The sequence below is a fragment of the Echeneis naucrates genome, chromosome 2 (assembly GCF_900963305.1).
Source record: "Echeneis naucrates chromosome 2, fEcheNa1.1, whole genome shotgun sequence".
Taxonomy (NCBI): Eukaryota; Metazoa; Chordata; class Actinopteri; order Carangiformes; family Echeneidae; genus Echeneis; species Echeneis naucrates.
Window position 1 is genome coordinate 1595047 of NC_042512.1, and position 22680 is coordinate 1617726.

The following is a 22680-nucleotide window of genomic DNA, read 5'->3' on the forward strand; positions in this document are numbered from 1 at the left end:
TTGTTTTCTTTTAATTAACAGAAACAATGTCACAACAAATAAAAATTTACATCATTAGGAAATATAACTCTAAACTCTATTTAAGAAAGGTCAACTAAGCATAAGGAGACTGAAGCTTAAACATAAATGAACAGAACATACCTGACTCAAAATGGCACACTGGGGTTTTTAACCAATGAACTAATACTTCTTTAAACTCACGGGACAAGAGTGTTTCATTTAACTCGACATAAGTCAGTGAAAAAAACTATCGATCAAACTAAACAGAAGCTGAAAACCTGCTCCCTGCTCTTCCTCCACCAATGCTCTGCTCCACTTCTTCTGGGCCTTCCTCTCCATATTTAGCTTCCTGCCAGGAACTCAGAACTGAAGGAAATATTTCAGACATCAAATGAAAAATAACATGAAACCAAGTTTCCCGGTTGGGGAGCTACAGAGGATGTTGGAGAATCTCTGTAATCTGCACAACATTAAAATCTGACAGTGTTACAGTTGGCTTTGTTTAAAGACAGCATGTATCCGTACTCTGTACTTTTCCACTGAACCTAAGTTTCTGTTTTTCACCTGTCCACTGAGCTCCTGTTACACAGTGTGTGTCCTTGAAGGTCCAGAATTATAAGATAACATTTATAGAACTGGTCTACAGACCCAGGTAGGTTTGGAGGTCTACCAGGTCCAATTCTCTCCAGATGTCCCCAAACACATGGTTTGTCATCTCCAGTATAATTCCCTCAATGAACTCTGGGAAAAAGAGTTGGAAGCTGTGCTGGGAGCTTTGCTGTGTGTGGTTGTTGTGGCCGAGTGGTTAAGGCGATGGAATAGAAATCCGTTGGGGTTTCCCCGCGCAGGTTCAAATCCTGCCAACAACGGTTAGATGTTTTCATGGACCCAGTTTCACATGTTCCCAAGCATATTTGAGAATCTCTGTAATCTGCACAGCCTTAAAATATGACACAGCTGAGTGCTGTTGTTCGGACTCATCTAAAAGGATGAGAGCACTCACTGGTGATCAGTTACCAGCTTACCAGCTACCAGCAGGCATAGGGGCACACCTTTAGTTCCACTTCCAGATCATGGAAGCGATAATGAGAAGTCATTTCAGCTGTGTGCTTACCAACAGTGCAGAGAATAGATGATCTGACCCTGAAGTGATTTGAACACGCAACCTTCTGATCTGGAGTCAGACGCGCTACCATTGAAAGCGCACATCGCTCTGCAGCTCTCAACAGCGGGTGCTGCCGTGAGCCCCGTCCCAAAGCCCTCACCTATTCAATCTATTTATGAAACATTTCAGAAGCCAAGCAGGCTCATGTAGTTTTCTTGCGGCTCATGTAGTTGTTGTGGCTGAGTGGTTAAGGCGATGGACTCGAAATCCATTGCGGTTTCCCCGCGCAGGTTCAAATCCTGTCAACAACGTTTAGTTGTTTTCAAGGAGCAAGTTTCCCATGTTCACCATCCACTTATCCAAAGTCCCACAGTGAAGGCTTCAAATGCACATCTCTCACAGTGTTATCATGCCAAGAGAAAGAACTGACTGATTCTGACAATGGGACATCACCATGGCCCAGTGACCACGTGGCCTAATGGACAAGGCGTCTGACTTCGGATCAGAAGACTGAGGGTTCGAGTCCCTTCGTGGTTGGGAATTATGTAAGTTATACCATATTTAATGGCTCTGGTGAAACCAAAGTAGAGGAAAGGGGCAGTGCAACTTTCATAACATCAACGTGTCGTGGCAGTGATCAGCAAGTTGATCAATGTAGATGGTGCCGAAAGGAGCACATCATCTGCAAAATCCTCCAGATACTGACCTGGAACCCCTCCTCACCACGGCTCTCAAAATAATTGTAATAAGAGTTTGGTCTAGACCTGCTCTATATGTACTTGACGTAACTTCATTATGACGTTTTGACGTGAGTTTAAAAAAAGAGGCCGAAACATTAGGAGTTTGCCTTTAAGTGGACTTCAATGGCTGCTGTTTTGTCATCACATGTACACTTGTGTTCACTTTGGTAATTTGGTAGGATGACTACACAGGATAAATTGCTCCAAGCTGAGTGGATAGTTGAGAGATCAGGGTGTTGCACAAGATAAGTACTTCCTGTGCTTCATTATCAACACTGAAGATGACGGGGATTGAACGCAGGGCCTCATACAGGCAAAGCATGCACTCTACCACTGAGCTACATCCCCTGCATGCTGCACAATGCCAGCTGGACACTAATCACTAAACTGTTACAAAGGCAATGATCTATCTGCAGTCTTTGCTCTGATCATTGTAACTTTGTGTTATTGTTGTATCTGATAAGTTAAGCTGTACTTCTAATGACCACCAGGGGGCAGTTCCACTGGTTGGAAAAAGACTTCAGACTGCATTGAAGTCTATGGAGGGTTAGGGACCAAGTTTCACATGTTCCCAAGCATATTTGAGACTCTCCACAGCCTTAAAATATGACACAGCTGAGTGTTTCTTTTTTTGTGGATGATGTCACAGTACTCACAGAATGAAACTCCTCCTTTGAAGCTGCTTTGAAGCATTTCCAAAATCACATGTGATTCAGATGTAAACACAAAGGCTGCTCCACTGTCACCATTCAGAACAGCTGAGAAGCTGATTGATCATTCATTGACTGATGCTCTCCAACACTCTGATCCCTCACTTACCGCTCCACTGGAGCCTGTGACATGTCCCTCCTGACAATGTGCTTCTTTATCAACAATGGAGATGCCGGGGATTGAACGCGGGGCCTCATACATGCAAAGCATGCGCTCTACCACTGAGCTACATCCCCTGCGTGGTGTGTTAGCTTTAGCAGTTTTAGCAGCGTTAGCTAACCAGACAGCTTCTGAGCTCCTGCGACAGCTAAAACACCAATTTCCCTTCTCCGCAGCACAGCATGAGCCACAAAGTTACTGTTGCTTCACTTTACAAGACACTACAAATAACGTGGGTTCGAATCCCATCCTCGTCGGTGTTAAGCTGGCTTTAGTCTGTCTGAGTTGTACCCTGCTGTTGAGCGAAATGAAATTTTAACAGGAGACAAACTTTGTTAAGAGTCATGATGGTCACGACACTTCAGAAACTGCATGCACTCATTCAACTGAAGCGAACGTGAGAGTGTGACGTATCCATCTGTGTCACGTGGGGCATCAATGAAAGACAGGAAATGCCTTTGATCTCCAGTGATGTCACACAGTCTCGTTGTGGAGTTATTAGTTGTTGATTCTGCAAAAATGGTCCAGTGCAGTGAAATGGTCCATAGAAGTCTAATATCACCGAAACATGTTAACCAGACAGTGTTCAAGGATTTGAGGTTTAAACCACTAAAATCTCATTATTAACTAAAGCTGTGTCTGTTATATCTATAACATTTAACATTAAGCTCAAGGCGCTGCTGGGATTTGAACCCAGGATCTCCTGTTTACAAGACAGGCGCTTTGACCAGCTAAGCCACAGCACCACTCTGAAGTACATGTACATGTATATACAGAGGTAATATACATGGTAATGGAAGTGTAATGTGTATACTGCAGCTGAGGTTGATGGTAAAGTGGTTTGTTTTAATGTAGGAGTGCAGCGTTTGGATGCTCCAATCAGTCCGAGAAGGGTTTCCACATGTATGGATTCCCCAAGAACCATGAGGGCTGGAAAACGTGGTGTGTGTGATTGTGTGTGTGTGTATACAGATACGAATGCTAATAAAGATAAGTATATGTACCGCAAAGGGCCTCTGATATAATACAGAGATTGTCAATTGAGATTGAGGTAGTGATTTAATCATTTTACTCCTGGAGATACTTTCACTATATATAATCACACTGTGCAAATAAAGATCAGTATATGCATCACGGTACCACTTTGGGTTCATTTGGAGAACATGTGCTGAAGGCTGGGGGATTAGCTCAAGTGGTAGAGCGCTTGCTTAGCATGTGAGAGGTAGTGGGATCGATGCCCACATTCTCCACAAGACTTTAGCTCTTTGTTGGAGATACAGCAACAAGTGAACTAAACACAGCAGGTTCCTGGGTGGGCTTTGGAGCCTTTTGGTAAACAGAAGCAGGGTTAGGGTTAGTCAGGAGCAGAACAGTACACATAACTGGGGAAAGCGATAAATGACATTCTCCATGTTTTCCTGTTAATCAGTGCTGCTGAAAAACTGCTGACATTTTCCAGTTTAAGTTATCACTCATGGTGGGACAGTAAAGGAATCTTTAGTGTGTATAAATAGCAGAGGATGGTTTCGATCCATTGACCTCTGGGCCCAGCATGCTTCCGCCTCTTCTTCAGTCTCTTCTGGATCCATGGGTTGAAAATCCTCTGTGCTGTGCTGGGACCCAGCTGATGTTGGTTGGTTAGATGTAAAGATGGTAAAGATTTATGTTGCATTGGCCAGGAATTGAACCCAGGGCTCACACCTGGGAGGTGAGCAGTTTACAGATGGACGATTTCAATAATGAACCACTACAGTCCTCCGCTCGACCAACTGAGCTATCGAAGGGACAACACTCTCCAAGTTGGTGCTGTGACTTATGTACTGTCCAACCTACAGACACAGGTAGATGAAGAGTCCTACATTAACACAATACAAAAATCCCAGCAGTGCTTCAGTGTTGTATAGATAATAGCTGAAACCTTCCCTGCCTGGATAGGAAGTTTCTAGAAGTGTGAGTGAAGTCCAAGTGAAGCTGCTGCTGGCTATCAGGAGGTATTTAGAAGTAAAATGTCCCCTTAAAAGAGCAATTTTTAAATAGTAATTGTGATCCACACAGAGGAAGGCAGAGAGCATCCTAAAATACTCTGATCGTCCACTTCATACCATCCTAGTGGATCAGAGATCAATAATCAGCCATTGGTGGTTTTTTCTGCTGCTCTTATTTCATTTCTTGTGGTTGTCCTGCAGAGTTCAGCAGATGGAAATTTGGTGATTGCCCTTTTTTAACAGGAGACAAACTTTAGTCAGAGTCATGATCGTCAGAGGCCAACCCAGGGCCTCATACATGCAAAGCATGTACTCTACCACTGAGCTACATCCCCTGCGTGGTGTGCCACCTTTAGCAGTTTTAGCAGCTTTAGCTGTACTGTACAGCTTTAGCTGTGCTGTACCTATGATACTTACATTGAGGTAACTCATCTGCACATGTGAGCCATGAAAGCCAGCCCGTACTTTGTGCTTGTGCTTGTGCTTACTTTGTACTTTGTATGTGAATTCATGCATGTGAGTGGCATTTGACACTCAGGTCAGAGTGGGCCGTACAAACATAGACATCACATTTGCAGCATCTCAGGCTTGTTTTGTTGTCTCTTTTCAGACCCAGATAGGCTTGGAGGTCTACCAGGTCCAACTCTCCAGATGAAACTGCAGAGAAACTGGCAGTACTGATGCTGAGCTGCTTAAAGTGTCTGTCTTGTAAACAGAAAATCCTGCATCCAAACCCCAGACGTGCTTCACTCTCAGTGCAGTTCCTGCTCATCACTTCCTGTATTACAGCTTTTGCTTGCAGTTTCTGGACAAAGCAAAGTGGTTGTTGCTGTGTTGAGCAGATGGAAATTTGGTGATTGACCGCTTTTCATAGGAGACAAACTTTGGGAAGAGTCATGATGGTCAGGAACTGATATTAGTGACATAATACCAAGGGCTCGTCTGGGAGTTGAACCCAGGCCCTCTCACACCCGAAGCGAGAATCATACCCCTAGAGCAACAAGCCTTTTACAACAGGATAATTTACGGTTCGATTCCCGGTCAGGGAATCAATGTCAATGTCCAATGTCCTGCTGCACCACAGAGTATGTGAGCGTTTACCAAAAGTGCTGATGAGCTGACCCTGACGTGAGTTGAACACGCAACCTTCTGATCTGGAGTCAGACGCGCTACCATTGCACCACAGAGTCTCTCTGAAGTGCACAACTGTAGGAGTTGAAACGCATCAAAACATATTAAATGACCATTACCAGAAATTAAAATGTCTAACATCGATAAAACCGTAGCAGCACAAATAAGAATTTTTACAGCGCAAACAAACGGTACCATTTCGCGTCCATTCGGAGATTACAAACAAAGCCCGGCTCTGTTGAGCTTCCTTCATAAGATCCTCCTCTGCTCTCATCGTAAAAATCTTTCTGTCTACGCAACAACCATTAAATTACTATTTCTCTTCAGTTGAGCAGGAACTCCACTGAAAGTGAAGCACTGCTGGGGTTTGAATGCAGGATTGGTTTTTCTGTCATTTCTTGTGGTTGTCCTGCAGATTTGGTTCTCTGACTTTACTATAAATGTTACCAAAAGTGCAAGTGACCTGTGGCTTAGCTGGTCAAAGCACCTGTCTAGTAAACAGGCGATCCTGGGTTCAAATCCCAGCAGCACCTATTTTAAGATTGTTGAGATAAACTCATGTAACTTCTTCTGCAGGAGTTCCATTAAAACTCTCTGACCAATCAGGTAACTCCAGAGTCTTAATGTCTCCCTTCGGAACATCCTGACGTTTTGTGGAAGAGATGGATGTGGGAGGCCGGTTAGCTCAGCTGGTTAGAGCGTGGTGCTAATAACACCAAGGTCATGGGTTCAATCCCCATACTGGCCACAAGCAGCATCTCAGAACTTGGTGTTGTTCTCTCCATATACTTCAATGCAGCCTATAGTCTTTTTCCAACCAGTGGAACTGCCCCCTGGTGGTCATTAGAAGTACTTAACTTAACTTATCAGATACAACAATAACACAAAGTTACAATGATCAGAGCAAAGACTGCAGATCGATCATTTCCTTAGTAACAGTTTAGTGATTAGTTTCCAGCGGGCATTGTTCACCATGCAGGGGATGTAGCTCAGTGGTAGAGTGCATGCTTTGCATGTATGAGGCCCTGCGTTCAATCCCCGCCATCTTCAGCGTTGATAATGAAGCACAGGAAGTACTTATCTTGTGCAACACCCTGATCTCTCAACTATCCACTCAACTTGGAGCAATTTATCCTGTGTAGTCATCCTAACAAATTACCAAAGTGAACACAAGTGTACATGTGATGAAAAAACAGCAGCCATTGAAGTCCACTTAAAGGCAAACTCCGAATGTTTTGGCCTCTTTTTTTAAACTCACGTCAAAACATCATAATGAAGTTACGTCAAGTACATATAGAGCAGGTCTAGACCAAACTCTTATTAAAATTATTTTGACTTTTATTTTGAGAGCAGGAATAAGGATATCCAATCATCTCATCTGCCACACCATACAGGGAATGTAGCTCAGTGCTAGAATGTGTGCTTTCCATGTATGAGTCCTTTGGTGCAATCCCCAGCATTGCTAAACAAGCACAGGAAGTACTTATTTGCACTAATATGACATGGGTGTCATTCCCATTCTGAAGTGTCCAAGGTGCCTGATTAAGGCTCCACTCTCTTCGGAGGTGTGGGTTTGAATCCCACCACTGCCAGTTGCCTCCACTCCTCTGGATCCTGCATTCAACATCAGTTGAGTGTGACGACTGAGTTCTCAGTTTAACACATGATGGATTCTAGGTCTCCCACATGAATACCTTTTATACCATGCATGCTGAAATGAGAGATAAAAAGCTTGTAGGAAATGCCACAGTTTCTACTAACAGTTGATTGAGGAATCAGAGGAATTCAAAACTGAATCACATCAGTGGAGGTGCGGTGATTTTCTGTTTGCAGAAACAGGCCCTGTGAGCAGCTAAGCCACAGAACATCTTTATGACATTCTACAGCTACGATCAAAAGGCTTGTTGGGGAACTCCTTTCACTGTTCCACTCAAGTCCACAGCACTCTGCTCAGTTTTTTAGCTTTCAGCTGATCAGTATATGTGGATGGACCTGGTATCTGCTATATGGAGCTTTGCTTGGTTTTCATAGCTGCCTTCCAAGCAGTTGACCTGGGTTTGATTCTCGGCCATTGCAGTTCAACTGTGTGTCTACAATTTAACTTTGTGTTTTTCATGTTTGTTTTCCTTCCAGAAATCCTGAAATCCTGAAATATTGTAGATCTCAGGCCGATGGTGCCAAAGTCCTCCAGCTACAGACCTGTAACCCGTCCTCACCACAGCTGTATATCTGTTACACCCTGTAGTTGTCTCGGGGAAAGGGAAGCTTATTGTCATATAGTGATGGGATGGCTCCATACTCCAGAACATCCCTGTGAACCCGGTCATACACCTTCTCCAAATCAAATCTTGGGGTTCCACATGTCCACTATAATTCCAGTGGATAAGACAAAGCACGTCTCTGGGTGGACTCAAACCATCATCCTTTCAGTTAACAGCCAAACGCGCTGACCAATCGCCCCACAGAGACATGTTGTACATGTACATGTACATGTTGTAGCCTGCTGTTCCAACTACACACAGCAACAAGTGAACTAAACACAGCAGGTCTCTGGTGGGCTTCACAGCCTTTCAGTAAACAGCTGATCACATTGATCATTGTGTCACAGAGTGGAGCCGCCCCCTGGTGGTCATTAGATAGACTGCAGGTGGAAGTCTCAGTACTTTTTAACCAGCACATCCACTTTTATAGAAAGTTTCTGGTCCTTAACTTATCAGATACAACAATAACATAAAGTTACAATGATCAGTCCAGGGACACTTCTGTGCGTCTTTGTGCACATACGCTCAACCATTTGAAGCAAACATGAACAAGAATGTGACATATGCATCTGTGTAGCATTGGAGATCAATGACAGACAGGAAATGCCTTTGATGTCTTTCAATTACTATTGTAACGATGTCATCTTCACATATAACGAACTTTGGATAGTGAACAGCTAGCTGTTGCTAAAACACCATTAGCAGAGGATGGCTTCGATCCATCGACCTCTGGGTTATGGGCCCAGCACGCTTCCGCTGCGCCACTCTGCTCATAGCTAGCTGAGCTGCAGCATATAAACTCGAATCCCATCTCTGTGGAATCTGCGTAGGAATGCCATTCCTTCCTTTCTTCAATCACTGTGACGCAGATTTTTTCAGAACAACATCAACAACGAATAACTCCACAACGAGACTGTGTGACGTCACTGGAGATCAAAGGCATTTCCTGCCTTTCATTGATGCCCCACGCGATGGATACGTCACACTCTCATGTTCGCTTCAAATGAATGAGTGCATGCAGTTTCTGTAGTGTAGTGACCATCATGACTCTTACCAAAGTTTGTCTCCTGTTAAAAAAGGGCAATCACCACATTTCAATCTGCTCAACAGCAGGGTACAACTCAGACAGACTAAAGCCAGCTGAACACCGACGAGGATGGGATTCGAACCCACGCGTGCAGAGCACAATGGATTAGCAGTCCAGCGCCTTCACCACTCGGCCACCTCGTCATGAACCCAAAGGTACATGTGATGACAAAAAAACAGCCATTGGGAAGAAGCTGCAGCACCTGAACAGGGACTTGAACCCTGGATCCTCAGATTAAAAGTCTGATGCTCTTCAATAAGATCTGACTTCATTTTCCAAGCTGCCCCCTCGTGGTCATTTGATACACTGCAGGTGGAAATCTCAGTACTTTTTAACTGAGATTTAAAATTATACAAAACTCCAGAGGACATTGCCCAGAGGTCGATGGATCGAAACCATCCTCTGCTGTTTATACACACTGGATGTCCCATCATGAGACATGAGTTTATCAGCAGCACTGATTAACAGGAAAACACAGAGAATGTTGTCTATCATATCTATAATACTGAGAGTTGAGCAGCAGAGTGCTGCAGTGGCACTTCTGTTGTTGGCTACAAGACATCCTGCAGTGCTTCACTCTCAGTGGAGTTCCTGCTCATCACTTCCTTTATTACAGCTTTGTTCAGCAGAAGGAAATTTGGTGATTAACCGCTTTTCACGCTCAGAAAACTTTAGTAAGACTAATGACAGCCCGTCAGAAAGTTGTGTCCAAATGTTTGGACAATGATTTTAGTTTTTTTCTACACAAGAGTTTAGTTCTTTGGAGATATGGCAATAATAACTTCCTGTATTACAGCTTTTCCTTGCAGTCTCTGGACTAGAGAAACAGTAGTTTAGAGTAAGAGTCATGATGGTCAGGCCATCATAGCCATATCTGAGGCTCTAACTCAGACAGCTACAGTTATTCCTTTCTACATAAATGCTTCTCTTTGGGATTGTCCTGCTCAGAAATTCAGTAAAAATTATGATGATTTACACAATAACACAATAACAGTCTTGCTTCTGTTTACCAAAAGCCTCCAAAGTCCACCCTGTATGCTGTATCTCCAACAAAGAGCTAAAGTCTTGTGGAGAAATCAGTTGAAACAACACTACCCTAATCACTAATCACCAGAGTGGTATTTGAACCCTCAATTCCAGAGGAGACTGTCACCTGAACACAGCACCTTCAAAAGTCCACAGCACTCTGCTCAGCTTTTTTAGTTTTTTGTGTTTTATTTTGTGTATTTCTACTTTTCGTGCGCCTCATGTAGTTGTTGTGGCCGAGTGGTTAAGGCGATGGACTCGAAATCCTTTGGGGTTTCCCCGCACAGGTTCAAATCCTGTCAACAACGGTTGGTTGTTTTCAAGGAGCAAGTTTCCCACTTAGAGAGCTACAGACCATGTTGGAGAATGTCTGTAATTGGCACGGCATTAAAATATGGGAGAGCTGAGTGATGTTGTTAGGACTCATCTAAGAGGATCAGAGCACTAACTGGTGCTCAGTTTTCATTATCAAGGTCGATGATAGCGACACACTTTTAGTTCCACTTTCGGGGGAGAACTGCAACACTGCAACAGTGTTTCTGCAAACAATGCGAGAGAGGAAGCCTGACAAAAAATTTCAGATCATGGAAATTGATATAGACGATATAATGTATCATTATATAACTTTAATTCCCTCCCTGACATTGTCTCACAATGAAGAATACATGGAAATCACTTAGATTAGGGCAGGGGTCGGCAACCTGTGGCCACATGGGCCCTTTCAGCCCCCTGCTGTGGCTCCAGAGGAAAAGCTTATTTTGGAAAAAAATACAAATAAAAATAACAATTAATGGTCAATTAATCTTTATCAAACTTGATTTACGAAGTTTGATTTATTCTTCTTGATTCTTTTTTTGTCACCTGTGAAAAGTGGTCACCAAATTTCCTTCTGCTAAACACAAAATTAAAATGCATTTAAAATGTTCTGAGGGGGAGAACTTTTCAGTCATCAAAAATATCACACACTACAACATTCAGTGTCCACACACTCCCTGATGGTCTAGTGGCTAGGATTCGGCGCTCTCACCGCCGCGGCCCGGGTTCGATTCCCGGTCAGGGAAAATATTTTTAACAGATATTGATAACGGTATCGGGGAAAAATTTCATATCGGTGCATCAGTAGTTTGAAGGTTTGAAGTCTTCTGTGTGACAGGCAGAGATACTGTCCACTATATTAACGAGGAGCAGGAAAGAGAAACATCATGTGGTGTGTGACTTCACTTCCTCTGTGGAAAAACAAACAGAGAATGAAGTTCTCTAATGTTTCGGCCTCTTTTTTTAACTCACGTCAAAACTTCACAATGAAGTTACGGTCTAGTACATAATTTGATTAAAATAACAAGTGTCCTGAAAACCACAGTCTTCAGATTTAGCTCCAGGTGGTTCTGACCAAACCAGACGACCAGTCTGTCCACCTGCTGTCTGTAGGCAGACTCATCACTGTGCTGGATGAGGCCGATGAAGAAAATGGTCTCGTTGTAGCCAGATTTGAACCAGTGACCTAAGGATTTCAATGATGAACCAGTGGTGAATCAGTGGTGTGTCTACAATTTAACTTTGTGTTTTTCATGTTTGTTTTCCTTCCAGAAATCCTGAAATCCTGTAGATCTCAGGCCGATAGTGTCAAAATCCTCCAGCTACAGACCTGTAACCCGTCCTCACCACAGCTGTACATCTGTTACACCCTGTAGTTGTCTCGGGGAAAGGGAAGCTTATTGTCATATAGTGATGGGATGGCTCCATACTCCAGAACATCCCTGTGAACCCGGTCATACACCTTCTCCAGATCAAATCTTGGGGTTCCACATGTCCACTATAATTCCAGTGGATAAGACAAACCACTTCCATGGGTGGACTCAAACCATCATCCTTTCAGTTAACAGCCGAACACGCTGACCGATCGCCCCACAGAGACATGTTGTTGCAGCCTGCTGTTCCAACTACACACAGCAACAAGTGAACTAAACACAGCAGGTCCCTGGTGGGCTTCACAGCCTTTCAGTAAACAGCTGATCACATTGATCATTGTGTCACAGAGTGGAGCCGCCCCCTGGTGGTCATTAGATAGACTGCAGGTGGATGTCTCAGTACTTTTTAACCTGCTAATACACTTCTATAGAAAGTTTATGGTCCTTAACTTATCAGATACAACAATAACACAAAGTTACAATGATCAGTTCAGGGACACTTCTGTGCGTCTTTGTGCGCATGCGCTCAACCATTTGAAGCGAACATGAACGAGAGTGTGACGTATGCATCTGTGTAGCTTTGGAGATCAATGAAAGACAGGAAATGCCTATTGTAATGATGTCATCTTCACATGTAACAAGCTTTGGATAGTGAACAGCTAGCTGTTGCTAAAACACCATTAGCAGAGGATGGTTTCGATCCATCGACCGCTGGGTTATGGGCCCAGCACGCTTTCGCTGCGCCACTCTGCACATAGCTAGTTGAGCTGCAGCATTAAAAATCGAATCCCATCTCTGTGGAATCTGCGTAGGAATGCCATTCCTTCCTTTCTTCAATCACCAGGACAGCAGGTATTATCAGTGATATGGGGGGTGGGGAATAAGGAAGTAGTTTGAAAGTCACAAATGTTACCTTAACTTGAGCACTAACTTGACTGTTGAATTCAGTAAGTGCTACTTGTTGGGGCAGTGCTGACTGACAAAGACAACAACATCTTCTTAGAATACAAGACTGATCATTTCAATTATGAAACACAGACGACTTCCTTTTGTACAAGTGCTTCTCTTTGCGGTTGTCCTGGATGGAATTAAAACCGGTTTTGATAGATTTCTTCAGATCAGCTGAGTGAGTGAATTTTTCGTCAACATTTCCCGAACTGAAGCACAGACTTGTGTTCTGAGAGCAGTAAGTGCTATTTGTTGGGATAGTGTTTGTTGGGATAGTGTTTTAGGGTGTAGGGGTTAAGAACATCTGAATTAGTTAGCACATGCTGGCTAGGAGTTAGCTTAATGGGTAGGCTGCTGGCTTAGCATGTATTTGAATCAATCATCTTCTCAGCTGTTCTGAATGGTGACAGTGGGGCAGCCTTTGTGTTTACATCTGAATCACATGTGATTTTGGAAATTCTTCAAAGCAGCTTCAAAGGAAAAGTTTAATTCTGTGAGTATTGTGACATCATCAGTCCAGAGTGATTTTTGTGTGTCTGCGCTCATCCATTTGAAGCAAACGTGAGATAGTATGACTTATGCATCTGTGTCATGTTGGAGATCAATGAAAGACAGGAAATGCCTTTGATCTCCAGTGACGTCACACAGTCTCGTTGTGGAGTTATTAGTTGTTGATGTTGTTCTGAAAAAATCTGCGTCAGTGAAACATTCATACATGAGGACATCACGTATATTGTTGGAATAGAAAATCTTATTTTTTCTGTGTGTGCTCCTGAGAAAGAGGCTCAAATCCAAACCCAGGAGACAGAAGTTGAGTGAGTCAGTGAGGAAGAAGCTGCTCGTTCTCCTTCAACAGTTTGATCTGAGGAAAAGTCACTTCCTCTTTTCAGGAATCAACTTCTACCATCTGTCCACTAGATGGAGATAACTGAGCATCAACTGAAAAATCCTCTGGTCTTCCATGTCTGAACTATAAAATCAGTGACATGAGACATGATGACCAGTCCCCGTTACAGCCTGCTGTTCCAGCTGGAATTATCCTAAATGTTGCCCCACAATAAGAAGGTCGTTGGTTTGAATCTCAAACTGTCAGCCGTTTTTGAAAATATTGTCAGAGCAGTTTACTGAACAAACTGTTCCCTGATGGTCAAAGCACACGGTCCAAATATCTGATTGATATGAGTTCCAGCCAATGATGTTAGTGATCAGAGACGGCTTGACATGACGGGTTTCAATTTTAAATCCCTTTGAGGAACTGATGGAAAATAATCCTGTTGTTTCTGAATAGTCCTGATTGGTGGTTTTTCTGCTGCTCTTGTTTCATTTCTTGTGGTTGTCCTGCAGAGTTGGTTGTCTGACTGTTCTCTGTGTTATTGATGCAGTTAAAAAGCTTTGTGAGCTCTTGACGTGTTTCGTGGCTTCTTTTGTCACATTTGCTCCCTTTGTGTCTGACAGAGATCCTGAACCTTCACATTGCTGGATGTACTCCTGTGATGTGTGTCGGCCAATTAATTTCAAATGTTTCTAAATCTGTCAGAAGGTCATTTCCCATCTGTGTTCTTTGATCTTATGGTTAGCACTGTGGACTTTGAATCCAGTCATCTGAGTTCAAATCTCAGTGGAGCCTCTGCCATCAGATTCAGTGTGATAGTGATTAAGAATGATACCCAAAATAGATGCTCACCTACCAACTCAGAGCAGAGAGAAGCAGAGAGCTTTTCACCTGCTGCAGCAGCTCAGAGCCTCTGTGGTTAGGTAAAGGTCCAAAGAGGATGTAGATCAGTGGTAGACGTTCATCAAAACAAAAGGCCACTCAAAGCACAACCGCTGCTCAGTCTAACATTCAGACAACAAATTGACAACAAACATGACGAGGTGGCCGACGACTCTCTCCTTCATTGCTGATAGATACATTAATGTGAGCAGTTAACTATCCGTCTATTCACACACAGTCCAGGTCGCTGCATGCTGAGGTGGCAGAGTGTTTAAGGTGATGGACTGCTAATCTACTGTATCCTGTGTGTGGGTTCACATCTCCTTGTCTTCTGTGTTCAGCTGTCCATGTTGCAGCCTGCTATTCTAGGTAGAGTAATCCTAAACGTCTGACTTCAGGTCCATATATCAATCAAACCTGTTGAAGTTTAATTCAAAGGTTATCTGGATGTGTTGTATCTGCTTTCAAAGTGGTTGTCAGGTCATTAAGATTAATTTTCTATGCATGACTTTAGCTCTTTGGAGATACGGCAACAAGAGAAGGCCAAAATAAGGAGCTTACAATTCCAATACCAGTTAGTCAGCAAAATATGATGAGCCAAGTCCACTGTGACAAATATTTTCTTTAGCATAAAATAAACTGTCACATTAATGTCCTGAATGTGCTGTGTGTAAATAATGAGATCCTGGGTTCAAATCCCAGCAGTGCCTTGCTCCTAATGTTAGATGTTGTGGATAGAAAGGACTCATACATGGAGAGCACAAAATATAAAATACATTTGTCCCCAAAATAAACCCCACAGCAGTTCCGCTGCGGCACTCTGCTGTAAACCACCCCAGATGGGACTCGAACCCACAATCTCTGGCTTAGGAGGCCAGTGCCTTATCCATTAGGCCACTGGGGCACAAAAAAAAAACTATGGGAGGAGCCTTTGATCTCTGTGATGTCATTAGAACCTTTGTGACATCACAGAATCAGCATCTCCTTTGATGGTTACTGATGGAACAGGAAAAGGTCAGATCCTGATATAATCTTGTGAATCCACAAGTCTGCCTTTCTTTGTTTGTGTACCAACAGCCTGAGCTCTGGTTCTGACTTTGTTTTGATGAACCTCATTATTTACACACAGCACATTCAGGACATTAATGTGACAGTTTATTATATGATAAAGAAACTTTGTTCAGACTCATGATGGTCAGCCACGTATGTTGGGGGTATTTTCAGATCCAAAATACATCCCTGTACATCAGAGTGGTGCTGTGGCTTAGTTGGTCAAAGCGCCTGTCTAGTAAACAGGAGATCCTGGGTTCAGTGTCTCATTGATAAAGTTTAAGGTTGTTGAGTTAAATTCATATACGTTTCATTAAAAGGACACAGCACTCTCTCTGACCAGTCACTTAACTGCACAGTCTTCATGTCTCCCAGCAGCTCCTTGTTGCTAAAGTCAGATGTTGTAGAAAAAAAGTACTTCTGGGTTTTCATCAGCTGTAGGTTACAATGATCAATATTATAGATATGACAGACAGAGTTCTCAATGTTTTCCTGCTAATCAGTGCTGCTGAAAATCTCATGTGGTGTGTATAAATAGCAGAGGATGGTTTCGATCCATCGACCTCTGGGTTATGGGCCCAGCACGCTTCCGCTGCGCCACTCTGCTCATTACGTTCCGTTTGCAGTGTCCTCTGGAGTTTTGTGTAATTTCTAACCACCACATCCACTTTCCCGGTCTTCCACCTGCAGTCTATCTAATAACCACCAGGGGGCGGCTCCACTGGTTGGAAAATGAAGTCAGAGTGTGTTGAAGTCTATGGGGTTTCATACAGACAGGAGAGAGAGAAGAAATCAAGTTTTGAGAGGTTGCATGTGGCCAGTATGGGGCTTGAACCCACGAACTTGGCGTAAACTGAATATAACTGGCCAGTTACCAGGGTCATGGACAGGCCAACCACTGTCCATATTAATGTGTGTGGGTGTGTATCTACTGTAACAGACCGACTGCAGCTGAATAAATAGAACGGTTTCATCCTCCTCCTGGTCTGTAGACCAGTTGGGCACCATTTGCATGAGATGTACAGGATCTCAAGTTAAATTGTAGACACACAGTTAGGCTGCAATGGCCGGGAATCGAACCCAGGTCAACTGCTTGGAAGGCAGCTATGCTCACCACTATACCACCATTGCATGCAAAAGGGTGAGCATCCACTCCGAATGGACGCGAAATGGTACCCTTTGTTTGCGCTGTAAAAATTCTTATTTGTGCTGCTACGGTTTTATCGATGTTAGACATTTTAATTTCTGGTGATGAAGTCACACAGCCCCCCATGTTCTCCGAATGGACCCAAAGTGCAGTTGTCACCAAATTTATCAAACAGTAATGTCGGATGTCAGATGTCAGTAATGTAAGATGTTCAATCTTAAATAATTACATAGCCTATCGTAGCTCAAAGCTTTTGATCCAGTGAGACATTTATAAGCAGTTAGCTCCATTAGGCCACTGGGACAGATATTTAATATCTCCAAGAAGCGAGAATAGGTTAGGAAGGATACTAAATGTTGTAGTGTATGATCAATGCTCAGAAAACGTTTGACTACATTTTAAATGCCATAAATGTCCTGCTGTCAATGGCTCGTTGGTCTAGGGGTATGATTCTCGCTTCGGGTGCGAGAGGTCTGACTGGAACTTTTCCTGTTGCAGCCTGCTATTCCTGCTAGAATGATCCTAAATATCTGCCTTTAAGGACATCGTGAACTAGCAGACAATTGGTCACCTGCCAAGATAAAAATATATATAATCACGCTGTGCACGTGCAAATGAAGATCATTATATGCATCATAATCATGGACCAGTAAAGATGGTGACAGATAGAACATCATGTTATGTCAGCACCACAAAAGTAGTACAAAGAAGTACCAAGATGTACAGAGGATGTGAAAATATTGCAAAGTAAGTGGCTGACCATCATCTAACCCTCCTACCAAAGTTTGTCTCCTGTGAAAAGCAGTCAACCACCAATATTCCTTCTCCTCAGCACAGCATGAGCCACAAAATTGCCAGAAAGCAAACCTCACACAGCTCCATAGTGTAACGGTTAGCAGCCCTACTGACTGAAAGGCAACGCATGGGCTCGTCCGGGATTTGAACCCGGGACCTCTCGCACCCTAAGCGAGAATCATACCCCTAGACCAACGAGCCATGTGGACTGTGGAGTTCATGACAAAAAAGTGGGAGGAGTCTTTCATCCCTTTGATGTCATTCGAACCTTTGTGACATCACAGAATCAGCATCTCCTTTGATGGTTACTGATGGAACATTTGTGGCGTGTTTTTTTTTTTCATTATTTACACACAGCACATTCAGGACATTAATGTGACAGTTTATTATATGCTAAAGAAACTTTGGTAAGAGTCATGATGGTCAGCCATGTACGTTGGGGGTATTTTCAGATCCAAAATACATCCCTGTACATCAGAGTGGTGCTGCTACGGAGTGTTGCATCAGTGGCCACCATCACTAAAAGTAACCCAAATGGGAAAGATCCTTATTGACAGCATTGTTGCGCTTTGTTACATCTGAACTAAAGATACAAATAAAATAATCTAAATTGGCTTTTCTGATTTGGCTGATCTGAATAGGTTTAACGTCTTGCTTGGGAATCAACCTGCAAAACTGCCCCCATGTTCTGTAAGGGTAGATGTTGCACACTGCGTCAAGATGATCTGCCAGTGAGACTGCCTGAAAAATAAAACACATGGTGTTAAAGATTTCTTTGTGAGGTCAATAGCGCAGCTTCTTAAGTCACAATCTGTGGAACATGCAAAACAACTTCTACGTACCATCGCGACTGACTCTGACTCTTCTGAAGCACCAGCATCAGTGGAAGTTCAAAAACATGAAAAATGGGCTTTTCAAACATGAAAACCTACCCATTCGTGCCAACCAATCTTTCCTTCATTGAGGGAAACATGAGGATTCGTTCTGCAAAACAAAAACGTTCAATGGATGATGTAGCTGATGCAACAACTGTCATAGGACCTGACCCTGACTCCACTACTTCCCAGAATGCTCACCCTGGTGAGGAGGCTGATGAAGCTCCAAACAGTCCTCCAATGGATGACAATGCTGTTGAAAACTGAAGAGGCTTTTTAGTTCCAGCCAAAAGAAAGGAAGATGAGTTCTTATCTCTCTGCTTGTCAAGGGGCATCTGTTAAAAACGGAAACCATCAACAGCCTGTTAAACTTTGCAAATCGAAAGTCTCTGTGCTCAACACTCGTGTGTTTGATGCTGTTGTTCTTTTTGTGACAGCTTTTCTTTTGAAAAGGTTGTTAGCAGCAACAATATGACAACCAATTCCTCAAGCTGGTGAAAACAATAACAACACAGGGTGTGACCAAACAGGTGTATTCACAGAGGGCAGAACTGCTGAAGGAAACCTGTCCACCTGACCGCTGCTGCTCTCCAAATTGATGCACAATGCCAGGCTGCCATCCACAGTTCATCATTTTTATTTTCTCAACATGTCTCTGTGGTGCAATGTATAATGTGTTTGGCTGTTATCTGAAAGGATGGTGGTTCAAGCCCACCCAGGGATGTTCTTTGTTTAAACACCTTTGTGGACAGGATCTCTGCCTGTCTTGTGGAAGACTGGGATTTCCTGAATGTTAGAAACTCAGTGCTGCTTGCAGTATAAAACACAGCTGCTCTACATGAAAATTGATACAACAGTGGTCACCTCCTGTCCGTAGGCAGACTCATCACTCTGCTGGATGAGGGTGATGAAAAGAAAGACCTCCTTCGAGCCAGAGTTGAACCAGCGACCTAAGGATTTCAGCTGTAAGCCTCTACAGTCCTCCGCTCTACCAACTGAGCTATCGAAGGGAGCCATGAGTGTGCTTGTCTTCTTGCCTTCTTTGACTAATATTTACAGATTTGACATTACTTCACAAATCCAGCCACGTCTGAGTTAGCACAACTAGTTTCATGATAAATTCTGATGACCACCAAAACAAAAATCACAGATTCAAATTAAATCAGATTTGTTCATATATTGCCAAATCTTAACAAAGTTGAATCACACTGAGTAACAAAAGGTGGTTGTCTCGTTGGAGGGGATCATCGGCATAGGAGTGAAAATTAGTTCCACAACTGAATCATTTGGGCAAAAGTTGAACAATATGGAGACTTTACTTGGGACGGTTGTCATTGGAAGCTTGTTCACTTTGTGAAGCTTTTAAATGCAGTTTATTTTACTGAGGACAAAAGAAAAAAACTGATTCACTTGTAGGGCTGCTGGTAAAACAGGGACAGTCTGAGATTGCTCAGATATCCTGACTGCACAAAAGAGAGACATTTCAGGATTCCTGATCCAACAAACATTTGGCTCCTGGCCCAGTTTGGTTCTTTCTTCTGTCGGCAGAACTCAAAGTTATCTGGCATGACCATGATTGTCTTTGGAACTTCATTAACAGTGTGCACACATCACAGATTTTTTTTTTTTTGCTACACTCTGGTGCAAAGTTTATTAAGTTCATTCCAGGAGTAATCCACAGACTGCCAGATGCTCCAGCTGAGGCTTGAACTCACAACCTCAGCATCTCTCTGCAGGTTCCTGTCCACCATCCTTTCAGTTAGCAGCCAAACACACTGGCTCATTGCCCCACAGAGACTTAATGACCAGCAGCTGTAGTTACACTATTTAAACCTCAGCTAGTTTCATGTTGGTTCAAACTGATGTTAAGATATTTGACTCTAGCAGTCATTGTTGGTCGATGTATGCTGGATAAGAGAAAGTAGATGAAACACAGCACGTCTCTCAGTGGGCTCCAAAAGACCACTGAGCCATCCTGACGTGTGTCCAGCTGCCAGTCTCTGATGAGGAACTGCAAAAAATCATCCAAAAAATTTACAAAAAACACAGACGGTTATGTGTATTTCCTTCTTCAAATCTTTATTTTGGTCATTTAATATGTTTTGCTGCGTTTCAACTCCTACAGTTGTGCGCTTCAGAGAGACTCTGTGGTGCAATGGTAGCGCGTCTGACTCCAGATCAGAAGGTTGCGTGTTCAACTCACGTCAGGGTCAGATCATCTGTTTGCACTTTTGGTAAACGCTCACATACTCTGTGGTGCAACACGACGTGTTTTTCTGATGAGCCATTTAATTTCTTCACATCACATTTCACATCACTATTTCCCATTATTTTAGATGGACACACATCACCATTTGATTTTATTTCAGTTTATTTTGAACAATATAAAAAAAAAAACAAACCCAAAAGTCAGCAAGTTTTATCAATGATATGGAGGGTGGAGGGTTTAGAAAGTAGTTAGAAAGTCACAAATGTTACCTTAAAGGGCGTATTGCAGGTTAAGGACCACATTGAATCAGTGTTTAAAAAAATAATATTGGAAATGTTTTGCTGGAAAGTGAAGGAGGTAAAATGTCCACAGCAGAAGGGGGGGGGGGGGGGGGGGCAGCAGCAGATCATTGGACACGTCAGATGAAGGGCTCGTCCGGGATTTGAACCCGGGACCTCTCGCACCCAAAGCAAGAATCATACCCCTAGACCAACGAGCCCTTGATCAGGTCTTTTAAATTATTGAAAAAAAATTTACTTTTCATTCTGATCTGAGCACAATGGATTAGCAGTCCATCACCTTAACCACTCGGCCACCTCTTCATGTTTGTTTGTTTGTTGTTTGTTGGCACCTGAAGATGTGGTCTGAACACGGTCTGGTCTTTAGCCTGAGCAGGAGTTGTGCCTTCATTGGCCATTTGTTTTGATGAACATCTACCACTGATCTACATCCTCTTTGGACCTTTACCTAACCACAGAGGCTCTGAGCTGCTGCAGCAGGTGAAAAGAGAAACTGTCTGATGAAGCCTCCTCTCTGCTCACAGTTGGTTTGTGAGCCTCCTTTTTGAGAGGTGGTTGAATGTTATTTTGGTTTTTACTTTAGACTGCACATCCGGTGCCAGTAGATGCATCGGTCAACCTGTCAACCTGTCTATCAGACCCAGTACCAACTAGCCTCTTTAAAGAGAGTTTTTAATTTAATTGAGCCGTTCATTCTAAATAATACCCCGAGACCAACAAGCCCTCAAGGAACACACACTGAGGAAGGGGGTGCAGCTCAGCGGTAGAGCATATGACTGCAGCTCCAAAGGTCCCCCAATCAGATTTGTTTCTCTCTGGTGTACAACATTTTAAAACTGAAACAGTGAAAGGATTTCTCCAACAAGCCTTTTGAAGGTGCTGTGTTCAGGTGACAGTCTCCTCTGGAATTAAAGGTTCAAATACCACTCCTGACAGTCTGTGCTGTTACCCAGCTTCTTTGTCTGAGGGCCTTCTGGGAAAGATCTTTGTTGTGCTTTAAGTCACATCTGTCCTCATTCAGCTGATTCCTCAATTAACTGTTAGTACAAACTCTTTGTAAATGTTAGCACCTTGAAACTTCCGACATAGCTTTTTATCTCTCATTTCAACATTAAGAAGCAATGTCTATGACATTCAAACATTCTGTGTGTGAAACCACTGGTGGAAAAGGTGAATCAACCTGAGAGAAATGAGGAGAGACGGGGGGCTCAGTCGCAGAATCATTTTCGATAGTTAAATTGTTTATTACAGATCGTAGTTCAATTACAGCATTCATTACAGCTTCAGGATGATTCAACTCATCTATAGCGAGGTTTATTGCAAGAAAAGGGTCGTCTGAAAAACTCCTGCAGTCGTCATTACCTTTTTGTTCCATGTCACACTTTTTTTTTTTTTAAACTCAAACCACATTAAAACATCATATCCTCATATGCCAGTGCATACAACCTGTCAAGGAATCTCTCGAGGTGTCTGCACGGAGTCCTCCTGTGGTTGTACGAGCAGTTTGGTGATCTTCTGTAGGATGGCGACCTGTTTCTTCTGGATCGCTGGCTCCTCTTCTTCCTATAGTCTGGGGAAAAAAACTGCTAATGCTACCACACCATGCAGGGGATGTAGCTCAGTGGTAGAGTGCATGCTTTGCATGTATGAGGCTCCGCGTTCAATCACCGTCATCTTCAGCGTTGATAATGAAGCACAGGAAGTACTTATCTTGTGCAACACCCTGATCTCTCAGCTTGGAGCAATTTAT

At 43.1% G+C, this 22680-nt stretch overlaps 17 non-coding genes across 17 annotated transcripts; 7 read left to right on the top strand and 10 right to left on the bottom strand.

Annotated features, from left to right (window-relative positions):
- Window positions 1-787: 787 nt before the first annotated feature.
- trnas-aga (transfer RNA serine (anticodon AGA)) lies at window positions 788-869 on the top strand. The gene has a single exon. It is a non-coding gene; the product is annotated as a tRNA-Ser (tRNA).
- Window positions 870-1334: 465 nt separating this feature from the next.
- On the top strand, window positions 1335-1416 carry trnas-cga (transfer RNA serine (anticodon CGA)). The gene has a single exon. It is a non-coding gene; the product is annotated as a tRNA-Ser (tRNA).
- Window positions 1417-1569: 153 nt separating this feature from the next.
- trnar-ucg (transfer RNA arginine (anticodon UCG)) lies at window positions 1570-1642 on the top strand. Its single transcript has one exon. It is a non-coding gene; the product is annotated as a tRNA-Arg (tRNA).
- Window positions 1643-2720: 1078 nt separating this feature from the next.
- On the bottom strand, window positions 2721-2792 carry trnaa-ugc (transfer RNA alanine (anticodon UGC)). The gene has a single exon. It is a non-coding gene; the product is annotated as a tRNA-Ala (tRNA).
- A 595-nt stretch (window positions 2793-3387) lies between these two features.
- trnat-ugu (transfer RNA threonine (anticodon UGU)) lies at window positions 3388-3461 on the bottom strand. The gene has a single exon. It is a non-coding gene; the product is annotated as a tRNA-Thr (tRNA).
- Window positions 3462-5818: 2357 nt separating this feature from the next.
- Window positions 5819-5890, bottom strand: trnaw-cca (transfer RNA tryptophan (anticodon CCA)). Its single transcript has one exon. It is a non-coding gene; the product is annotated as a tRNA-Trp (tRNA).
- A 615-nt stretch (window positions 5891-6505) lies between these two features.
- trnai-aau (transfer RNA isoleucine (anticodon AAU)) lies at window positions 6506-6579 on the top strand. The gene has a single exon. It is a non-coding gene; the product is annotated as a tRNA-Ile (tRNA).
- A 2661-nt stretch (window positions 6580-9240) lies between these two features.
- trnas-gcu (transfer RNA serine (anticodon GCU)) lies at window positions 9241-9322 on the bottom strand. Its single transcript has one exon. It is a non-coding gene; the product is annotated as a tRNA-Ser (tRNA).
- A 1109-nt stretch (window positions 9323-10431) lies between these two features.
- Window positions 10432-10513, top strand: trnas-cga (transfer RNA serine (anticodon CGA)). The gene has a single exon. It is a non-coding gene; the product is annotated as a tRNA-Ser (tRNA).
- A 681-nt stretch (window positions 10514-11194) lies between these two features.
- On the top strand, window positions 11195-11266 carry trnae-cuc (transfer RNA glutamic acid (anticodon CUC)). Its single transcript has one exon. It is a non-coding gene; the product is annotated as a tRNA-Glu (tRNA).
- A 4120-nt stretch (window positions 11267-15386) lies between these two features.
- On the bottom strand, window positions 15387-15459 carry trnar-ccu (transfer RNA arginine (anticodon CCU)). The gene has a single exon. It is a non-coding gene; the product is annotated as a tRNA-Arg (tRNA).
- Window positions 15460-16140: 681 nt separating this feature from the next.
- Window positions 16141-16212, bottom strand: trnam-cau (transfer RNA methionine (anticodon CAU)). The gene has a single exon. It is a non-coding gene; the product is annotated as a tRNA-Met (tRNA).
- Window positions 16213-16664: 452 nt separating this feature from the next.
- On the bottom strand, window positions 16665-16736 carry trnag-ucc (transfer RNA glycine (anticodon UCC)). The gene has a single exon. It is a non-coding gene; the product is annotated as a tRNA-Gly (tRNA).
- Window positions 16737-17676: 940 nt separating this feature from the next.
- On the bottom strand, window positions 17677-17748 carry trnap-agg (transfer RNA proline (anticodon AGG)). Its single transcript has one exon. It is a non-coding gene; the product is annotated as a tRNA-Pro (tRNA).
- Window positions 17749-19344: 1596 nt separating this feature from the next.
- Window positions 19345-19432, bottom strand: trnay-gua (transfer RNA tyrosine (anticodon GUA)). The gene is given in 2 exon segments: window positions 19345-19380; window positions 19396-19432. It is a non-coding gene; the product is annotated as a tRNA-Tyr (tRNA).
- A 1131-nt stretch (window positions 19433-20563) lies between these two features.
- trnaw-cca (transfer RNA tryptophan (anticodon CCA)) lies at window positions 20564-20635 on the top strand. The gene has a single exon. It is a non-coding gene; the product is annotated as a tRNA-Trp (tRNA).
- A 423-nt stretch (window positions 20636-21058) lies between these two features.
- Window positions 21059-21130, bottom strand: trnap-ugg (transfer RNA proline (anticodon UGG)). The gene has a single exon. It is a non-coding gene; the product is annotated as a tRNA-Pro (tRNA).
- Window positions 21131-22680: the final 1550 nt, after the last annotated feature.